General features: G+C 36.6%; 1 protein-coding gene and 1 non-coding gene across 3 annotated transcripts in view; one reads left to right on the top strand and one right to left on the bottom strand.

Moving 5' to 3' along the window:
- Positions 1-22,692, bottom strand: part of GPC5 (glypican 5) — a 1,663,234-nt gene that overhangs the window by 900,338 nt on the left and 740,204 nt on the right. The gene's annotated exons all lie outside the window — the stretch shown is intronic.
- TRNAS-ACU (transfer RNA serine (anticodon ACU)) lies at positions 6,328-6,400 on the top strand. Its single transcript has one exon. It is a non-coding gene; the product is annotated as a tRNA-Ser (tRNA).

Here is a 22,692-nt window from a genome sequence, read left to right as displayed (position 1 = left end):
GGAATATATCTACCTAAAGAAACTAAAGACCTATATATAGAAAACTATAAAACACTGATGAAAGAAATCAAAGAGGACACTAATAGATGGAGAAATATACCATGTTCATGGATCGGAAGAATCAATATAGTGAAAATGAGTATACTACCCAAAGCAATTTACAAATTCAATGCAATCCCTATCAAGCTACCAGCCACATTTTTCACAGAACTAGAACAAATAATTTCAAGATTTGTATGGAAATACAAAAAACCTCGAATAGCCAAAGCAATCTTGAGAAAGAAGAATGGAACTGGAGGAATCAACTTGCCTGACTTCATGCTCTACTACAAAGCCACAGTCATCAAGACAGTATGGTACTGGCACAAAGACAGACATATAGATCAATGGAACAAAACAGAAAGCCCAGAGGTAAATCCACACACATATGGACACCTTATCTTTGACAAAGGAGGCAAGAATATACAATGGAGTAAAGACAATCTCTTTAACAAGTGGTGCTGGGAAAACTGGTCAACCACTTGTAAAAGAATGAAACTAGATCACTTTCTAACACCACACACAAAAATAAACTCAAAATGGATTAAAGATCTAAATGTAAGATCAGAAACTATAAAACTCCTAGAGGAGAACATAGGCAAAACACTCTCAGACATAAATCACAGCAGGATCCTCTATGATCCACCTCCCAGAATTCTGGAAATAAAAGCAAAAATAAACAAATGGGATCTAATTAAAATTAAAAGCTTCTACACAACCAGGGAAAATATAAGCAAGGTGAAAAGACAGCCTTCTGAATGGGAGAAAATAATAGCAAATGAAGCAACTGACAAACAACTCATCTCAAAAATATACAAGCAACTTATGCAGCTCAATTCCAGAAAAATAAACGACCCAATCAAAAAATGGGCCAAAGAACTAAATAGACATTTCTCCAAAGAAGACATACAGATGGCTAACAAATACATGAAAAGATGCTCAACATCACTCATTATTAGAGAAATGCAAATCAAAACCACAATGAGGTACCACTTCACACCAGTCAGAATGGCTGCGATCCAAAAATCTGCAAGCAATAAATGCTGGAGAGGGTGTGGAGAAAAGGGAACCCTCCTACACTGTTGGTGGGAATGCAAACTAGTACAGCCACTATGGAGAACAGTGTGGAGATTCCTTAAAAAATTGCAAATAGAACTACCTTATGACCCAGCAATCCCACTTCTGGGCATACACACCGAGGAAACCAGAATTGAAAGAGACACATGTACCCCAATGTTCATCGCAGCACTGTTTATAATAGCCAGGACATGGAAACAACCTAGATGTCCATCAGCAGATGAATGGATAAGAAAGCTGTGGTACATATACACAATGGAGTATTACTCAGCCGTTAAAAAGAATTCATTTGAATCAGTTCTGATGAGATGGATGAAACTGGAGCCGATTATACAGAGTGAAGTAAGCCAGAAAGAAAAACCCCAATACAGTATACTAACACATATATATGGAATTTAGGAAGATGGCAATGACGACCCTGTATGCAAGACAGGGAAAGAGACACAGATGTGTATAACGGACTTTTGGACTCAGAGGGAGAGGGAGAGGGTGGGATGATTTGGGAGAATGACATTCTAACATGTATACTATCATGTGAATTGAATCGCCAGTCTATGTCTGACACAGGATGCAGCATGCTTGGGGCTGGTGCATGGGGATGACCCAGAAAGATGTTATGGGGAGGGAGGTGGGAGGGGGGTTCATGTTTGGGAATGCATGTAAGAATTAAAGATTTTAAAATTTAAAAAAAAAAAAACCCCAAAAAAAAGAATCACTGAAAGAAATTAAATGGATAAATATGCCATATTCATCATCTGAAATCTTAATATTTTTAAGATGGCCACAGACTTGTTCTTCAGATTCACAGCAATCCTTTTCAAAATTTCAGCTGACTGTTTTGCAGAAGTTGGCAAGCTGTTTCTATGGAAGTGCAACATTTTCATATGGAAATGCAACTGTAGTAACAATAATGGCTACCAAAGATATCTAGTTCCAAAACCTGGGAATATTTTATTTTAAATGACAAAAGGTACTTTGTAGATATGATAAAGTTAAGGGATTTGAGTTGGGTAAATTTTCATGGCTTATCTGGGTTGGTTCCAATGTAATCCTCATAAAAGTGAAAAGGAGGTTAAGTAATAGAGCCAGAGAGATAGATATCATGATAAATTAAGATGCCAGAGTGATTCAAGGAAGAGCCACAAGCTAAAGAAGGCAGAAATGAAGTGAAGTCGCTCAATCGTGTCTTGACTCTTTGCGACCCCAAGGACTGTAGCATACCAAGCTTCTCAGTCCATGGGATTTTCCAGGCAAGAGTACTCGAGTGGGTTGCCATTTCCTTCTCCAGGGGATCTTCCCGACCCAGGGATCAAACCTGGGTCTCCCACATTGGAAGCAGACACTTTACCCACTGAGCCACCAGGGAAGCCAGAAGGCTTCTAGAAGATAGAAAAAGTGAGTAAACAAATTCTTGCCTAGAGACTCCAGAAGGAAGGTAGACTTGCTGACACCTTAATTTTAGGATATTATTTCCAGAACTGTAAGAGTAAATTTTGGCTAAGTTGTTACCTCACCAACAGAAAACTAATACAACAAAGGTCACATGACAGCAAAAACAACCTTGAAAAAGAAGAACAAAGTTGTAGGATTCATTCTTCCTGGTTAGAAAACTTTCTATAAAGTCAGAGTGATTAAACCAATGTGGTACTGGCTTCAAGATAGATATATAGATCACTGGAATAAAATTGAGAAGCCAGAAATAAACTACACACTTATGGTCAATTGATTCTTGATAAGAGTGCCAAGACAATTCAACAGCGAAATAATTTTCAACAAATAGTACTGGGAAAATTAATACATGTGCAAAAAAATTACATTAGATTCTGACATTGCATCATGTACAAAAAATAACACAAAGAGGATCAAAAACCTAATGTAATAAAAAAAGGTGAAAAACTCTTAGAAGAAAATATAAGTAAAAATATTCATGACCTTGGATTAGATGATGGGTTTCTATATAAGCCACAAAATTTAAAGCAACAAAAGACACAGACACATTCTACTTAATCAGAATTAAATCGGTTTTGGTTTGAAATAAACCACAAGACCTTCTAGAACTAACACCCAAAAAAGATGTCCTTTTCATTATAGGGGACTGGAATGCAAAAGTAGGAAGTCAAGAAAAATCTGGAGTAACAGGCAAATTTGGCCTTGCAGTACAGAATGAAGCAGGGCAAAGGCTAATAGAGTTTTGTCAAAAGAACACACTGGTCATAGGAAACACCCTCTTCCAACAACACAAGAGAAGACTCTACACATGGACATCACCAGATGGTCAATACTGAAATAAGATTGACTATATTCTTTGCAGCCAAAGATGAAGTTCTTTAAAGTCAGCAAAAACAAGACCTGTAGCCAACTGTGGCACAGACCATGAATTCCTTATTGCCAAATTCAGACTTAAATTGAAGAAAGTAGGGAAAACCACTAGACCATTCAGGTATGACCTAAATCAAATCCCTTATGATTATACAGTGGAAGTGAGAAATAGACTTAAGGGATTAGATCTGATAGAGTGCCTGAAGAACTATGAACAGAGGTTTGTGACATTGTACAGGAGGCAGTGATCAAGACCATCCCTAAGAAAAAGAAATGCTAAAAGGCAAAATGGTTGTCTGAGGAGCCCTTACAAATAGCTGTGAATAGAAGACAGGTTAAAAGAAAAGGAGAAAAGATATACCCATCTGAATGCAGAGTTCCAAAGAATAGCAAGAAGAGATAAGAAAGCCTTCCTCAGCGACCAATGCAAAGAAATAGAGGAAAACAACAGAATGGGAACGTCTAGAGATCTCTTCAAGAAAATTAGAGATACTAAGGAACGTTTCATGCAAAGATGGGTACAATAAAGGTCAGAAATGGTATGGACCTAACAGAAGCAGAAAATCCTAAGAAGAGGTGGCAATACACAGAAGAACTATTAAAAAAAAGATCTTCACAACCCAGATAATCGTGATGGTGTGATCCCCAAACTAGAGCCAGACATCCTGGAATGTGAAGTCAAGTGGGCCTTAGGGTGCATCACTATGAACAAAGCTAGTGGAGGTGATGGAATTCCAGTTGAGCTATTTCAAATCCTAAAAGATGATGCTGTGAAAGTGCTGCCTCAATATGCCAGCAAATTTGGAAAACTCAGCAGTGGTCATAGGCCTAGACAAGGTCAGTTTTCATTCCAACCCCCCAAAAGGCAATGCCACAGAATGCTCAAACTACCACACAATTGCACTCATCTCACATGCTAGTAACGTAATGCTCAAAATTTTCCAAGCCAGGCTTCAACAGTACATGAACCATGAACTTCAGGTGTTCAAGCTGGATTTAGAAAAGACAGAAGAGCCAGAGATCAGATTGCCAACATCTGCTGGGGCATTGAAAAACAAGAGAGCTCCAGAAAAACATTTAATTTTGCTTTAATGACTATGCCAAAGCCTTTGACTCTGGATCACAATGTACCGTGGAAAATTCTGAAAGAGATGAGAATACCAGACCACCTGACCTGCCTCTTGAGAAATCTGTATGCAGGTCAGGAAGCAATAGTTAGAACTGGACATGGAACAACAAACTGGTTCCAAACCAGGAAAGGAGTACATCAAGGCTGAATATTGTCACCCTGTTTATTTAACTTATATGCAAAGTACATTATTCAAAATGCTGGGCTGGATGAAGTACAAGCTGGTATCAAAATTGCTGAAAGAAATAACAATAACATCAGATATGCAGATGACACCAAAAGTGAAGAAGAACTAAAGAGCTTCTTGATGAAAGTGAAAGAGGAGAGCAAAAAGTTGGCTTAAAACTCAATATTAAGAAAATGAAGATCATGGCATCTGGTCCCATCACTCCATGACAAATAGATGGGGAAACAGTGGAAACAGTGACAGACTTTATTTTGGGGGGCTCCAAAGTCACTGCAGATGGTACTGCAGCCATGAAATTAAAAGATGCTTGCTCCTTGGAAGAAAAGCTATGACCAATTTAGATGGCATATGAAAAAGCAGAGACATTGCTTTGCCAACAAAAGTCCATCTAGTCAAAGCTATGGTTTTTTCAGTAGTCATGTATGGACATGACAGTTGGACTAAAAAGAGAGCTAGGAGATCCAACCAGTCCATTCTGAAGGAGATCAATCCTGGATTTCTCTGGAAGGAATGATGCTAAAGCTGAAACTCCAGTACTTTGGCCACCTCAAGCGAAGAGTTGACTCATTGGAAAAGACTCTGATGCTGGGAGGGATTGGGGGCAGGAGCAGAAGGGGACGACAGAAGATGAGATGGCTGGATGGCATCACTGACTTGAACATGAATCTGAGTGAGCTCCGGGAGTTGGTGATGGACATGGAGGCCTGGCGTGCTGAGATTCATGGGGTCGTAAAGAGTCAGACACGACTGAGCAATTGAACTGAACTGAACTGAAGCACCAAAGAATTGATGCTTTCAATCTTGGGTGTTGGAGAAGACTCTTGAGAGTCCCTTGGACTGCAAGGAGATCGATCCAGTCCATCCTAAAGGAAATCAGTCCTGAATATTCATTGGAAAGTCTGACACTGAAGCTGAAACTCCAAAACTTTGCCCACCTGATGCAAAGAACTGACTAATTTGAAAAGGCCCTGATGCTGAGAAAGAGTGAAGACAGGAGGAGAAGGGGACGACAGAGGATGAGATGATGGATGGCATCACCGACTCAATGGACATGAGTTTGAGGAAACTCTGGGAGTTGGTGATGGAAAGGGAGGCCTGGTGTGCTGCAGTCTATGGGGTTGCTAAGAGTTGGACATGACTGAGTGACTGAACTGAACTGAAACAGCAAAAGGAAAAGAAATCTATAGAATGGGAAGTGATTTTTACAAATCATACATCTCATAAAGGCACTGCATTCAGAATATATAAATAACTTACAACCCAACAATTAAAAATGCAAAATGTATACAGTTATTTCGCAAAAAAAGATACAAAGATGGGCAAGAAGCACATGAATAGATGCTCAACATTATTGGTCACTAGTGAAATGCAAATCAAAACTACAGTGAGAAACGATTTTACACTCGGCAGGATGACTATGATCAAATGATGGAAAATAACAAGCAAGAGTGAGCATGTGGAAACAACCCCTCAAAGATGACTGTAGCAAGTAGAAAATGGTACAGCCACTTGGGGAAACAGTGTTCCATTTCTTCACCAAATTTAAACCCAGAATTATCAAAAGCCCTAGCAATCTTCCCTGGTGGCTCAACTGGTAAAGCATCTGCCTACTATGCGGGAGACCCAGGTTCAATTCCTGTGTCAGGAAGGTCTCCTGGAGAAGGAAATGGCAACCCACTCTAGTATTCTTGTCTGGAAAATCCTATGGATGGAGGAGCCCAGTAGGCTACAGTCCATGGGGTCACAAAGAGTCAGACATGACTGAATGACTTCACTTTCTAGCAATTTTATCTCTTAAGCATATATCCAAGAGAACTGTAGCCATATGATTACTGAAACCTGTCCACAAATATTTATAGTATAACTAAGAAGGACCCTATAAGGGTCCCTCATAAGAAACCCTCATCTTCCCTAGCCTATGCCCTCCGCCTGCTTCATTTTTGTAGAAAAAATTTAACCAAGTAAGCTTAATCAGAGAAGTGAAAAATGCAAAAGAAAGAAAAACTTTCAAGGAAAACAAAATAATAATAATAATTTTGCCATAAATTGTATTCTGAGCCATATCTTTTAAACCAATTTGCAGATACTGAAACCCCCATTGGTAGAAAAAGTTGACTACATGTTGACCAGACTGTAGCCATGCATAAGCTGCTCTATCTCGGCTTCAAGGAAAGGGGAACAAACTGACTCTGGAACTGATGATTAAATGACTTAAAACAATCAAGATGGTGGCGATCAGACCATGTGACTAACTTCAAAATGATGGTCGGAACTAATTGTGCTATTCTATACATAGCCCCACCTACCACTTGTGCACCCCTGAAACTCCCCTTCAAAAAGCTTTTGCTCCCCCAGTCAACAGTTAAGAGTTGGTTCTTACTCTTGAGTAAAGCAATCTTTCCTTTCCTACCAACATTTGTCTCTCAAATATTGGCTTTCAAGTGGCGAGCAGAAAAACCTGAGTTGCTAATGATAGTACCATTCCACCAGCCAAAAAGTGGAACCAATACAAATGTCCACCAGTTGGTGAATGGATAAACACAAAGTTGTATGTTTGCTTTTTATCAGCCATAAAAAGAGTGAACTACCAGCATATTATGACGTGAATAATGCCAAACACCAAAGGCTTTATATGATTCTACTTATATGAAATATCCAGAAATAGCAAATAAAGGATGGAAAGTAAATTAATCATTGTCAAGAGTTGGGGAGAGGAGCGAAAATTTGTTTGGTGATTATTACACAACTTTTTGAATATACTAATCACTGAATTGTATACTTTTAAAGGATGAACTTTATGGTATGTGAATTACAGCTCTATAAAAACTATTAAAATTGAAAAACAACTTAGGTTTATTTCAATACTGCAGAATTGTTCTACTATCATAAAAATCAACTGATGTAATTCATTACAAGAACTATTTGAAAGAAAAATTCTTATTATATCAAAGGATGCAGAAAATTATATGAGTTTTAAGATGCCCAAACAAGGACTATAAGTCAATTTTAAAATCTGAATATGGGGAGCCATAGAAACCTACAGAAAATAAGGTAATTAATAAGAATATATTGAAAACTTTTCTTCTGAGATCAGAAACAAGAAAAGACTCCCCAGCCAGTTCAATAAGAGGAATAAAAAGTGCCCAAGTATTGGAAGAAAGAAATACACTGGTCATATTTGCAAACGGTATTACTCTATATGTAGAAAATTTTAAATATTAGAACTAGTAAGTAAATGTAGCCAACAAGATTATTCAATAGAATATCAACATATGAAAAGCTTTTATTTCCTTATACCATGAATAACCAATTAGAAAATGAAATTTTAAAAAATATATATTTTGTTATTGTTTATGATCAACATTTTGTCAGCTTCATTAAATTAATTTGAAACCTTTTTTTTAATATGTTCTGGAAAATTTCAACAATTTTCAAGTCATTTTACTAATGATAATGATATATATCCACAAGTGAGATAGAAATGGATATCAATTATAGTAGGCATGATATTTTGGAAATTATTTTTTAATTTAGAGAATAGAACTTAATAAACAGTATTCAGGAACCCTAAAGTTATTTGCCTGTTTTCACATCTCTCTTATGATATCTGTGTATAGATAAACATTCACAATCATCTCTATATGCTGCCTGGAGTTGTTACCGCCAGCTCCCATGTTAGATTAAAGCAATGATTGACATATTTTTGCATACTATTTGGGAATTTCACATTTGCTATGCTGGATTTCTTCTGTTCCTGAAACATACAGCTTGGAAATATACACTTTGTTTTCATACAGCTGGATGGTGCAAACATACCAGAATTAAATAATTACAGTTAATATCTTACCAGCTTGCATCTTTAAGCAATCATTATAAATACTATCCTTCTTATTAATACTGTCTTCTGGTCTTATTAAGTATGCTCAGGAATTTAAAACATAGTGCTTCCTCATTTAAACAGACAACTTGCCTCTCAAAAAAATTGAAGTAAAAGTTGGAAATATTTTCAATAGCTGAAAATAGTTAAACTTTCTGCAGTACCTTAGTAGAACATATTAAATAACATAGAGATTTGGTTTTCGTGATTTCCGCCCAATAGTGGTTACAAATTTTCTCTTTCTTTGCTATATTTGAATGGCATATTTCATTTCACACATCCTTTACTCACTGCCAGAACCTTAATACAGCTTAAGGAGAAAGCTTACCTATACAATGTTTGTAAATGTCAACTAGCCAACAGATATTTGGAAGCCTATGAATGTTCACCTTTCTAACATTTGCTTAAAGCCATCTGGAATTAATGTTCTCCTCTTTCCGCTCCTCTCACCTCAAAATAAAAAAAATTATACAGAAGTTGACAAAATATATTAAATAAAGCTGGTATTTAGTCTTCTTGCATTCAAGCAGGAATTACACATGCATGTAAAGTAAGAAGGAAACATTTTTACAGTATTCTGTACACTTGCTGTCAAGTTACTCTTTTGATATATTTGCCATTTTCCACTAAAACACATCTTGTTTATTTTGGATTAGGAGCAAGTTCTTCCATGTCTACCAGGATTCATTTGCCTGCTAAAGCAGCCCTGTCCTTGAAAGAGATTATATCACATGCCAATCAAACCAAATCTGCTTGTTTTCATTTTATTTTCTCAACTTGATTTGTCAATATTTGTGAAAATGAGAAATTTGAAAGATAATATTAACATTTGCTTAGAGTTGGCCTGCCTTCTCTCTGTAGAGGAGCTCATTTTTCTCTCATGCCTTTGGACCAGGAATTAGGGAAATGGAGCATGAAGAGCTGGCACCCCTCACTCTGGAAAACTCCAGTCTACTCTGGATGAGCTGCTCTTATGTGGGGCTAGGAAGCCAGTTGATATCCTGGGTAAGTAGCACTTGTGTAGGGAGCTTTGGACTTCTCTGTGCTCCCTTGAGCCCTACTTCCTCTTTTGTTTCTCTCCCCAGACTTGTTGTATCAAAACCTACTGTTACCCTAATCTGGGTCCATCATCAACCTTGTTTCCTCTTTCCTCTTTTTCACTATTCTCACATTCAGTCACATGTCATGCTGATTCCATCATCTAACATTTATGTAAATATTTACAAATCATTTTATAGGATCTGATCAGAGATGGAGTGATTAGCATAGCATAGAATTCAATTAGCGTATGGCAGCTGTTGGCCTCTAACATTACAGAGTAGTTTCCTATTTTCAAGTCCATGAATATCCTGTCTCTCCTAGATCTAAAACTACCCAAGTTTACCTAGACAAGTTTCCTCCCTAAGCTTCTGCTTCTCTTTTTCAATTTGTATATGTTCCATAAAAATTTCCCACCAAGAGGAAAAATTTAATCTTCCAGTAAGAGTGTTTTTTAAATTTATCCCCTAGTACTTAAATTTCAAACTCATCAACCCATATTAAAAAAAATCTCCCTATCAAGCTACCAATGGTTTTTTTCACAGAGCTAGAACAAATAATTTCACAATTTGTATGGAAATACAAAAAACCTCAAATAGCCAAAGCAATCTTGAGAAAGAAGAATGGAACTGGAGGAATCAACCTGCCTGACTTCAGGCTCTACTACAAAGCCACAGTCATCAAGACAGTATGGTACTGGCACAAAGACAGAAATATAGATCAATGGAACAAAATAGAAAGCCCAGAGATAAATCCACACACATATGGACACCTTATCTTTGACAAAGGAGGCAAGAATATACAATGGAGAAAAGACAATCTCTTTAACAAGTGGTGCTGGGATAACTGGTCAACCACTTGTAAAAGAATGAAACTAGAACACTTTCTAACACCACACACAAAAATAAACTCAAAATGGATTAAAGATCTAAACGTAAGACTATAAACCTCCTAGAGGAAAACATAGGCAAAACACTCTCCGAAGTAAATCACAGCGGGATCTTCTATAACTCACCTCCCAGAATACTGAAAATAAAAGCAAAAATAAACAAACAGGACCTAATTAAACTTAAAGGCTTCTGCACAACAAAGGAAACTATAAGCAAGGTGAAAAGACAGCCTTCAGAATGAGAGAAAATAGTAGCAAATGAAGCAACTGACAAACAACTAATCTCAAAATTATACAAGCAACTCCTGAAGCTCAATTCCAGAAAAATAAATGACCCAATCAAAAAATGGACCAAAGAACTAATAGACATTTCTCCAAAGAAGACATACAGATGGCTAACAAACACATGAAAAGATGCTCAACATCACTCATTATCAGAGAAATGCAAATCAAAACCACAATGAGGTACCATTTCACACCAGTCAGAATGGCTGCAATCCAAAAGTCTACAAGCAATAAATGCTGGAGAGGGTGTGGAGAAAAGGGAATCCTCTTACGCTGTTGGTGGGAATGCAAACTGGTAGAGCCACTATGGAAAACAGTGTGGAGATTCCTTAAAAAACTGGAAATAGAACTGCCTTGTGACCCAGCAATCCCACTGCTAGGCATACACACCGAGGAAACCAGAATTGAAAGAGACACGTGTACCCCAATGTTCATCACAGCACTGTTTATAATAGCCAGGACATGGAAGCAACCTAGATGTCCATCAGCAGATGAATGGATAAGCAAGCTGTGGTACATATACACAATGGAGTATTACTCAGCCATTAAAAAGAATACATTTGAATCAGTTCTAATGAGGTGGATGAAACTGGAGCTGATTATATACAGTGAAATAAGCCAGAAAGGAAAACACCAATACAGTATTCTAATGCATATATATGGAATTTAGAAAGATGGTAACAATAACCCTGTATGCGAGACAGCAAAAGAGACACAGATGTATAGAACAGTCTTTTGGACTCTGAGGGAGAGGGCGAGGGTGGGATGATTTGGGAGAATGGCATTGAAACATGTATAATATCATATATGAAACGAACCACCAGCCAGGTTCGATGCATGATACTGGATGCTTGGGGCTGGTGCACTGGGATGACCCAGAGGGATGGTATGGGGAGGGAGGAGGGAGGGGGGTTCAGGATGGGGAACACGTGTATACCTGTGGTGGATTCATGTTGATGTATGGCAAAACGAATACAATATTGTAAAGTAGTTAACTTCCAATTAAAATAAATAGATTTATATTAAAAAAAGAAAAAATCTTATCTTTTCAACACTTGCATATTCAGTTACCATTATCTGAAACCATCATATAGTTATAGTCCTTCAAATAATTTACACTATCAGGATTATTTGAAGGACTATAACTATATGATGGTTACTAAATTCAGTTACTTTTTAAGATGTTTGCATATTCACACATATTCTTAAAAAGTAACTGAATTTACACTAGTACCCTCAAAAGTCAGTTGATACTTTGTACTTTCAACAAATAGTTTTCAGTGTTTATGTATCAGTAGTCAAACTGGTTAACTGGAAACACAAGCCAAATTAAAAAAAAAAAAAAAAACCAAAACAAAAAGAAAACTGCTGAATTAATCCAACATACAATTTTGAAAATGTAAATTTAAATTTTTCCTGATAAATGATTTTTCAAAAAGTAATCCACCAATAAATGACATTATCAGAAAAGCAGAACTTATTGGGGAATTTTAAGAGCCAAAACATCTCTTTGATTTAAACCTAGGAGATATAGATGGTAGGGAAAAATTCGGTTTTTGTTCAACATCCACAAATATTAAGGTTAGTCTTTCTTGGTTTGGAATACTCATTTACACATCAATATTCAGCTTTAGGAATTTAGGGGCTCATTAACTTTGCTAAACATGGAATTTAGTTTTTTTTAAAGCTAATTATTTCTTTACTATTTTTATATCCACTTATACTCTTCTCCTTACTCACAAAGGACACATCTTCACCAGTACCCAGCTCCTGCCATCAGGGAAATAATTTCACTTAAGTCCCTTGAAAGCAATTTTTTATGGGCTCCGCAAAAATGGTGATAACTTACTTAGTGGTCTCATTTACTTTTGTGGAGATTAAAGACTATTTCTAAGATGATTTGGGCATAACTATTTGATTAATATATTTTTAAAAAATAAGGCAAAAACAAACCACTGACCCATCCACATATCAGAAATTAATGGTTATAATTTAACTGAACTTTCAGGTATTCTCAGAGTGTTGTTCTGATATTTAAAAATATCACTTCCCTTCATCTTCATAATTTTGTGAATCAAATTATTATTTACACAATTGGTTTTATTGAGAATTGTGTTGCTGGTTGTTCTCATAAGATGTTTTCTGAATATACTGTTTTCAATCTATGATAAACACTTTTACATAATTGAAGCAACCATTCTCTGGGTATCTTCCCTACTTGACACTTCTGTGTTTATCTTGGATTAATGTACAATACTTATTTTGCCATAATTTCTGCAACACAGTTGTCTCTGGGGTCTCCTTTAAAATCTTCAAGCTTCTTATATTTCAACTTTCTTTAGAACAGTTAGTTTAACCTTGGCTGCACAGTCCTTAAGTCCAGCCTGTACCTCAGACCAATTACATGAAAAACTCTAGGGGTAGAACCTTGACATCAGTAATTTTTAAAACTCCCAGGTGGTTCCAATGTGCAGTCATGGTTGAAAAACACTATTTAGAGTGAGAAATGACCTCAGGCTCTCCTACAACTTTCCTACTAATAGCCTAACATATCACAAGTGCAAAATGGCATCAGTGAACATGCATAGTTACAAAATAGCACTATTTATTTTGTTCCAACTTTGATGTATTTTTGTTAAGCTTCTATCCGTGCCTATAATTTGAAGTTTGAGGCATCAAGTTCCAATAATCTTTGCTAAATTTACTCCAAAGCTGGAGCATGCTCCTTCAGATTTAAAAATGGCAGCTCTCAATAAAGTTTGGCCATTTAATTATACATCTAAAAAAATAATCACAATTTTGAAAGAGTCTCACTCTTAAATAATTAATATTTTAATAACTTTCAGGTAAATAATAAGCTATAGAGGTCATTTATTTAGAGCCATTTATTAATATATAAAATTCTTGAGAACATTACTTCTCATTAGTTATCTACATGAACTCTTTTCCATTAATCTCTTTCTGGTAATCTTTATGGCAACTAAAACTCCTTTATGTAATATCTCCTTTATGTAAGATTTTTAACTATTTATCAGGAAAACTCCTTTCAATGTTTCATTCTAATACAACAAAAGAGAACAATCTGTTTCTATTTTGAGACCACCTTTAAATTTCAACTGCAAGCACTTCAAACTTATTTATTTGAAAATTAATTTTTTTGCTGCAGAGTAAATTTTCAGAACTCTCAGTTTATTTTTCAATATATTTTCCTCAGACCCAAACATGTTAGGAGTAATAAGACATCTTTCATCCATCAATAATAAGGAAATCTTTCCTTAGAAACTTTGCTCTCATTTTTATCTATTACCATAAAGGAAATCAGTCCTGAATATTCATTGGAAGGACTAATGATGAAGCTGAAACTCCAATACTTTGCCCACCAGATGCGAACGACTCATTGGAAAAGACTCTGATGCTAGGAAAGATTGAAGGCAGGAGGAGAAGGGGATGACAGAAGATGAGACGGTTGGATGGCATCACTGACTTGATCAACACGAGTTTGAGTAAGCTCAGTGAGTTGGTGATGGACAGGGAAGCCTGGCGTGCTGCAGTCCACGGGGTCGCAAAGAGTCAGACACGACCGAGCAACTGAACTGAACTGAATGGAACTTAGCAAACTTTGAGATTTTAATTAAAAAAAAAAAAAAAACCCTTTAACATGACAATTTAAGTTAACTATGGAATATAATTTGGGAGCTTCTTAGGTGGACCTAGTGGTAAAGAACACCCCTGCCAATGCAGGAGACACAAGAGACTCAGGTTCAATCCCTGGGTCATGAAGATCCCCTAAAGTAGGAAATGGCAACCCAATCCAGTATTCTTGCCTGGAGAATTCTAGGGACAGAGGAACCTGGCAGGCTGTAGTACATGGGGTCAAAAAGAGTTGGACACGACTGAGCAAATGAGCATTACACGGAATATAATTTAAGAGAAGGTGATTATTAAAAACTATGTAAACCCAACTGCTTTGGGGATGACAGTGAATCTTCTGATATTGGACTTGATTTTATGACATTCATTCACAAATCAAACAAGAATATTTAAAACTTGGTTGCTAGAACCTGAGTTGCAATGCAAATTCAGTGTTTCCTTTTTAAATGAACCTCTCATGACAATCCACGAAGTGTCAAGGTAGAGTCAGGGCAAAATTATTTTCTCCTATAGTCAATCTTTCTGGATCTGCTCTTCCCCAAGAGGAACTGATCACTCTCTTGCTATTTCTCCTTCCTGTGAATGTTTAAAGATTTTTTTTTTACCACTTCATGACAAATCACTTTCTTTTGCCTTCCTCTCCATGCCTCTAGGGTGGTGATTTGATTTAATTCATAACTGTATTTTTAGCAATTATGGGTTCACACTTGGTGCTCAGTTTGATAAATGAATGATGAGGGAAGTGGGGTAACAGTTTGAGCATTTGCAAAAACTCATCAAATTGAAGCATCACTACAAAAAAAGCTAGCGGAGGTGATGGTATTCCAGATGAACTATTTCAAATTCATGTATGTATGTGATAGTTGGACTACAAAGAAAGCTGAGAGCCGAAGAATTGATGCTTTTGAACTGTGGTGTTGGAGAAGACTCTTGAGAGTCCCTTGGACTGCAAGGAAGTCAAACCAGTTAATCCTAAAGGAAATCAACCCTGAACATTTATTGGAAGGACTGATGCTCAAGCTGAAGCTCCAATACTCTGGCCACCTGATGTGAAGAACTGACTCATTGGAAGAGAGCCTGATGCTGGGAAAGATTGAAGGCAACAGTAGAAGAGGATGACAGAGGATGAGATTGCTGGATGGCATCACCGACTCAATGGACATGAGTTTGAGTGAACTCTAGGAGATGGTGAAAGACAGGGAGGCCTGGCGTGCTGCAGTTCATGTGGTCACAAAGAGTCAGACTCAACTGAACAACATCAAACTGCACGTTTAAGATTTTATTACACATCAATTATATTTCAACTACAAAGAATAAAATAAAATATTTCAATTCTCCTTGCAACACTCTGTCAGAATCAGATCATATACCAATATAGAATTTGAGGATTATTATTTTGCCACAAAAGTGAAACTTGATAACCCACATTATTCACCAGACTCAAAAGTTCATTATAGTCTTTTACAAAACAAAACTCATCCACAAATTTGCACCAGTATGGATATTCAAATCATGTGTAAACATGCATGTCAGATTAAAGGAAGATATCTTAAGTGCTAAGATTTTGATTGAAATAAAATTGAAGTTTTCTATAGTAAGCATTTTGTGGAATTAGGTGAATTTGGTTGTTACTATACTAAAAAATGACATAGTAGCTCAGTTGGTAAAGAATCCACCTGCATTGCAGGAGACCCAGGTTAGATTCCTGGATTGGGAAGATCCCCTGGAGACAGAAATGGCAACCCACCTCAGCATTTTACCTGGAAAAACCCATGGACAAAGGAGCCTGGCAGCCTGTTACAACTTAGCGACTAAACCACTACCACCACAAAAAAATGACAGCATCCCTTAATAGTCAATAGTGTATAAATGAAACACTCTGATTTACAATTTATTTATAAGAAACAAAACGTAAAAATTGGATATGGAATAAACCAGTGCAGATGAGCAGAGACATCATTTTTCATCTAGTGCTATATAAATACATCTAACAAGTGAAAATCTACCACTTTAGCAACAGTTAATCTAGTTAACAGTTGTTAACAGATATGGCAAAAAAAAAAAAATACCATAAAGAATGGCAGGGGTATAAACCCCCATCAACAAACAAAAAACATGCAAAAGTGTTCCTTTCTGAATCATCTTAACAGTCATCTTTGTACAACATCACTGGGGTTTTTTAGTCACTAAGTCATGTTTGATTCTTTGTGACTTAAAGGACTTTAAGTCTCTCATAGGAGTCTCTCAGGCTCCTATGTCTCTGGGATTTCCCAGGCAAAAGTACTGAAGTGGCTTGCCATTTCCTTCTCCAGATGATCTTCTCAACCCAGGGACTGAACCCATGTTTCCCATAGAAGCCCATGACATCATTACATTATCTTTTAGAAAAAAGAAACTATGGAAAGAAGAAAAAATACTCAACATGAAAAATGAAGCATGGTTTCACAAATATAAAACTTGAAAACGTGCTAAATAGGTTGATAAATTCCTGTCATTCTTGGCAAAATAGAATGAATATTAAGAATAGAAAAGGTCTTGCGGTCTAGAGTATTATTTTTTTGCTGGTTTGGGAGAACTTTTCTCCGTAATAAAATACTATGTAACATATCAAGCATGAAAATAAATTAAAAGTAGTAAAAGTGGATGGTGTCCATAGCCTGATTTGTTGGCTTATTCTTGCATTTTAAGTAATGGATCCTCAAGGGAAGCTATGAGAAATGGGGACTTCAGGGGAAAAAAAAAAAGTTTTTCACTGACACAGGAAAAATGTCCTAATTACCAAGAAGGTATGTCTGTCCCTTGGTCAGAGTTAGTTTTTATAGCAGAGCATTTTGCATTGCTATCCTTGAATTGTATGCTGCTGCTGCTGCTAAGTCACTTCAGTCATGTCCGACTCTGTGCAGCCCCATAGACAGCAGCCCACCAGGCTCCTCTGTCCGTGGGATTTTCCAGGCAAGAATACTGGAGTGGGGTGCCACTGCCTTCTCTGCCTTTAATTGTATATGCTTTATCTAACATTTCTAGATTGTATCAAAATCACCATCACTTACAGGATTGATTATTAACTTTTAAAACTTAATTTATATGAATGGATTTATTGCTCTTAAAATATTTTACATTGTGTTTTGAACTTCTCTTTCCTAGGAGTGCAGAAGATGCATGTGTAAATGTGCCATACTTTTAGCATTTATGTACTTTGCAAACAAAGTGTCTAAAACAAATTCTATAACTCAATTTCTGGTTTTGTTGTAAGCCAAATACTAGTTAATAGCTTAGCACACCTGATTTGACTTGGCATTTTCAAAACTGATTTATTGCACTCTTTGCAAAACCTGTTAGTTCTAATCTTGCAAATGCAATAGGTTCCTCTTGCCATGATCATTATTATAAAGGCTATAGGCAGGTTATGTCTTTCCTTAGTTTATATAATTGTGATTTATCATCCATTTCCAAGAGAAATCACATTCCCAAAGCCATGGGTCTGCCATTTTCTATTGATGAAAGCACTATGCATTATCTGAAGAGTAGCGTGGTTACAGAGAGGGACCTATACAATTTCACCCTATTCCGAGCCCTGAGAAACTGATATGTCTTTTATGCTTTGCAGTAGGTCTGAACAATGTCTTAGAATTTAAACACAATTAACTGAGAGTTTGTGGTTTGTTTCTACTGCTTACAAATAATTGCAATGAATGAGCTAAACATATTGACTTCCTTTTTAAGATTTTTAAAACATACTGAATAATTAAGTGGGGTTGGTGATAATTTAGACTGTATAGAGACAATGATACAATAGTTTTCCTGCTTTCTTTAATAATTTCTGTTCTCAAATGTAATCCATTTTTAAAATTGACAATGGCAAATTGACATGCATTGTATGTAATTACCCATTGCTTTTTATGAGCTGACGTGCTGCGCCTTCTGTTGATTCACACTAGATCTGTATAAATCTGCCATCCTAGATAACTCCTTCCTAGCCATCTGAGCAAACTATTTGGATACATATATTTCTTTTTGTGTGTTATCAAGTAACAAAGAGACTTTGGGAATTCTATTAAATACATCTTTTCTCCTCTTGATAAGAAACCAAATTAATTTATAGTCAAAGAGGTTTTGGAAGAATGCTGACATATTTTTTCCTCTGAGTTTTCTTTTAGATCATCAAGTGGCAAAAAGCAAAGCAGTGGAAGAATCAAATTAAGAAAAAATCATCATTCTTTATTCTGTATATGAGGATAAAAAATGAAATAATTTTAGGATAAATAAAAATATTATAGCATTTATTTTAAATTTCAAAGAGAATGAATTAGATTCAACATAAAAGGCATTTACTCCTTTCACAATAACTACATTTGAATAAAAAAGTTCATGTATTTACATTTACATAAAATATATTCATTCTCTCTTCCTTTACTATTACAGGCATCTTTGAGAAAGGCTGCAGTACTCTTGCGTGGCAAATCCCATGGACAGAGGAGCCTGGTAGGCTGCAGTCCATGGGGTCGTGAAGAGTCGGACATGACTGAGTCGCTTCATTTTCAATTTTCACTTTCATGCATTGGAGAAGGAAATTGCTACCCACTCCAGTGTTCTTGCCTGGAGAATCCCAGGGACAGGGGAGCCTGGTGGGCTGCCGTCTATGGGGTCGCACAGAGTCGGACACGACTGATGTGACTTAGCAGCAGCAGCAGTAGTAAACAAATTTATAGTTAAGAAGATTTCTATCTAAATATTATTACTTAAACATCTTATATATCAATCATGGCTAAATAAATGAAGGTGCACCTTTATAAATTAAATTACAGTCATTATGCATGCTTTGACATGAAAGAGCCTCAATCGTATACTTTTGAGTGAACAAAGGAGGTTACAAGCAAAAACATATATAGTATATGCCCTTTTATTTAAAACAATACTATAAAATATGTGTTCAGAGAGAGATGTCTATACAAGTGTCTTTAACTCATCAATGATGAGTGCTTTTGGACAACTGGATTTGTACTGGTATTTATTTTCTTTCTTATAGCAAAGTAGTAATAGCATTGCTGATCTTTCTGCTATGACTTTAAATTCTAATTTACCCTCCAGATGTACCTCATTATTGAGTCTATTTGTGGTCTTCTAACTGAGGCATTTTAAGATGATATAAATATGAACATATTCTGAAAAGTTATAACCAAACAAGTAATCCTTGCATGATTCCTCCTTAAATCCAGACAGAGAAGGAGTATAATGCAGTTCTGTAATCAACACAGGTGCCAAAGGTAAAGCATTCTTACATAAAATGTACAGTTTTTTGAGAGGGGAGCAAGGAAATTCAAAGGTACCTGATGAGCAAAAATGAAGAGAGGTAAGATAATTAGAAAAATGTAAGGAGTACACAAAATTGGAAAGTCAAGGGTTTTCTAATTGAGATGATAGAAAGCCTGAACATTTGCTCCCATCTCTGTAGGTAAGGGATAGAATAGATAGTGTTTTCAATGAAGTTTCATCAATTTCAACTAGTGTACCCCTCTGATGTCTGCTGTTGATGGTGAGGGAGGTATTGAATGTGTGGGGACAGGGGATATGGCAACTTGCTATACTTTCTGCTCAAGTTTATTGTGAATCTGCCCTAAAAATAAAGTTTATTAATAACAAAACTATAAAGACCCTCAAGGTAGCTGCTGGACCAATGTAGTTGATGTCATCTGACCATCCCAGAGGACTCTAACCAAGATTCAGTTCTTAATGCCTCACCAGAATGGACACTCAGAAGCCTGGGGTGGAGTCAATGAGATTATGTTCAATCATTTCAATCACTCTCTCCAATAGAATCTCTGAACCTTCAGCCGTTCATACGGGACTAGCCTGATGTTTCGGACATGTAGGCAAGGAATGTGACAGCTATCCTATGCAATTTTTCTTTTTTCTGTACCCCAATAAAACACTATTTCAGAGGCTAGATGTGAAGAGTACAAGAGTACAAAATTTGATAGGTTTAAGACTACAAAGTTTGTTCAGAGCTGTAAGTCTTGCTATCCACATTTAAAATCTGTTTAAGTGTGCTCTTATACTCCAAATAAGCAGTAAATGCAAATCATTGTACCATTATTCTGAATCAATAGTAGATAAATTAAATTATAGCGTTCAGTAGACAATGATGAGATATATATCCAAAGACAGAAACAGCCATTATGCCACTGGGAGAGGCTGCATCACATAGACATTTCAAAATAGATGAGAAACATTTGAAATCTACTAGTCAATGCATCAAGGATTCCCAGGGGGCTCAGGGGTAAAGAATCCATTGCAGGAGATGCAGGAGACATGGGTTCAGTCCTTGAATTGGAAAGATCCCCTGGAGAAGGAAACGGCAACCCACTCCAGTATTCTTGCCTGTATAATCTCATGGACAGTGGAGCCTGGCAGGCTACTGTCCATGGAGTCACAAAAGAGTCAGGGATGACTGTGCACGCAGGAACACAGTCAATGCATCACAGAAAAGCTAAAGGCTTGGAGTAAATTACCAAATGCAATTTACAAAAGAGGGGATGTAATCACTTATCTGTCGCTAAGTAACAAGCTGCCCCCAAATTCAGAGGCTTAAACAACCACCATTTGACTTGTTCATGATTTTGCAGCTTAGGAATCCAGGCATGACAGACGAGTTTGGCGTTCTGGTTCCATGTTCTGATTCTAGCAGAGGGAATCATTCTTCTGGTTACCTACTGATGGTGCTTATTTTGGGCTAGAAATTTGAAGAACTTTTTCTTCACATTGTTGTCACTGCATATGGCCTCTTTCAATTTGGCTAATTTGAAACACCTCTCTAACTGGGGTCATATTTCTTTTATGTAGTGAGGAATCCAAGAGGGGTAAAGTAGAAGCCTTGAGTCTCTTGACACCAGACATCATTTCTGCTCCATTCTGCTTGAAAAAGCCAGTCACAGAGCTAGCTCAGGTTCAGTGAAGGAGGTAAGGGAACTGACCCTCAGAGAAAGGAATGGGAAAGAATTGATGGTCAAATTTTAGTTAGTCATAGGCAGGAATCTCAATAGAGCACACGGCAAAAGCATAAATTTATATTAGATAATTAAGATTAATCAAATTATGGACTGCTTTATTAGATTTAAACTGATATATTACCTCTTCATCTGAGCTGAGATAAGGTTATGAACTCATTATCTTAGAAAAATAAAGTAGCATGCATCATATTGCTATATTTTATATCCTAAAAATTACATAAATTATGGTAATGGAATTAAGAGACAAGCAAGCAAAAATGACTGCAGATAAGAAATTAAAAGATGCAAGACTGCTCTTTGGAAGAAAAACTATGATAAACCTAGACAGCATATTAAAAAGCAGAGACATTAATTTGCCAACAAAGGTCCATCTAGTCAAATCTATGATTTTTGCAGTACTCATATATGGATGTGAGAGTTGGACCATAAAGAAAACTGAGCACCAAAGAATGGATATTTTTAAACTGTGGTGTTGCAGAAGACTTTTGAGAGTTCCTTGGACTACAAGGAGATCAAACCAGTCAATCCTAAAAGAAATCAGTGCTGAATATTCATTGCAAGGACTGATGCTGAGGTTGAAGCTCCAATATTTTGGTCACCTGATGTGAAGAACTGACTCATTAGAAAAGATCCTGATGCTGGGAAAGATTGAAGGCAGGAAGAGAAGGGGATGACAGATGATGAGATGATTGGATGGCATCATCGTCTCAATGGACATAAGTTTGAGCAAGCTCTAGGAGTTGGTGATGGACAGCGAAGCCTGGCATGCTGCAGTCCCTGGGGTTGCAAATAATCAGAAATGACTGAATGACTGAACTAAACTGAAGCAAAAACAGCAGCCCCAAATTCATGCACTGGCCATTCAAATTTAATTTTCACGGCATGGGACCACTAATTTTTATCAATTAAAACTATTATCCTATAGTTATAGAAAAAATATACTGGAGGAAAAATCATTCTATTATATCTGGTGAAGAATATTTTTTCCCAACTTACAAATAAAGTTTGGCAGTACAAGTGCTAAAAATAGAAGAAAAAAAAAAACTACTGTAATAACAGAATAAAGGTCACCCTTCTTGTTACTTAGCTGGTAAAGAATCTGCCTGCAAATGGGGGAGATCTGGGTTCAATTCCTGAGTTGGGAAGATACCCTGGAGAAGGGAAAGGCTACCCACTCCAGTATTCTGGCCTGGA

Source organism: Ovis canadensis, chromosome 10 (genome assembly GCF_042477335.2).
Source record: "Ovis canadensis isolate MfBH-ARS-UI-01 breed Bighorn chromosome 10, ARS-UI_OviCan_v2, whole genome shotgun sequence".
Taxonomy (NCBI): Eukaryota; Metazoa; Chordata; class Mammalia; order Artiodactyla; family Bovidae; genus Ovis; species Ovis canadensis.
This window is presented reverse-complemented; position numbering and strand designations above follow the sequence as displayed.